Below are 562 nucleotides of genomic sequence, written 5' to 3' on the forward strand. Positions count from 1 at the left end.
ATTCAATGGGTCATGACCCTGGAATTCTGTAATCAGTCCGCTTCGTGTTCAGCCTGTGTCACTTGGGGGGAATCACCCTCTTAAGAGATGTCAGCTCCAGTCAGCTCTTCCTTCCATTCCTTGTAGAATCTCTCTTGTTCTCATGGAACCAGAAGCACACACATATCCTAATCCCAAACAATGACTGTCACCCAGGGACTGTAGCTCCCCATGGAATCACATGCTAGTTTTGGGGGGGGGCAGAGACAGGGCATGAGTAGATCAACAACCAGTAGTCCTAGCAATGGGAGCATTTAGTAGCCTCCACGTTACATTCATGCTACAAATGTCTCCTAGAACAGCTGAAGGAGGGCACTTTGCAAGGTGCTGTGAAGGATATAATATTGAGTCATTCATACCCAAACTGTAGACAAGTGGTCTGGGGTGATGGACTCCTCATGTCAACCATTCCCTCGTCATGGAGGTCTCCCTGTATCTCTCAGTTTTAAAGTAGCCCTCCACCCCAATATCACTCTTCTATTTCTCTCTTGTCACTCATAATGATTTAAAAATCTATTTACAG

The 562-nt window shown here is 45.9% G+C and overlaps 1 long non-coding RNA gene across 3 annotated transcripts in view; it reads left to right on the top strand.

Annotated features, from left to right (window-relative positions):
• The window catches only part of LOC309852652, a 46,900-nt gene that overhangs the window by 2,749 nt on the left and 43,589 nt on the right, over nucleotides 1–562 (top strand). The window lies entirely within an intron of this gene.

The sequence above is a fragment of the Mustela nivalis genome (genome assembly GCF_964662115.1).
Source record: "Mustela nivalis genome assembly, chromosome: 18".
Lineage (NCBI taxonomy): Eukaryota > Metazoa > Chordata > Mammalia > Carnivora > Mustelidae > Mustela > Mustela nivalis.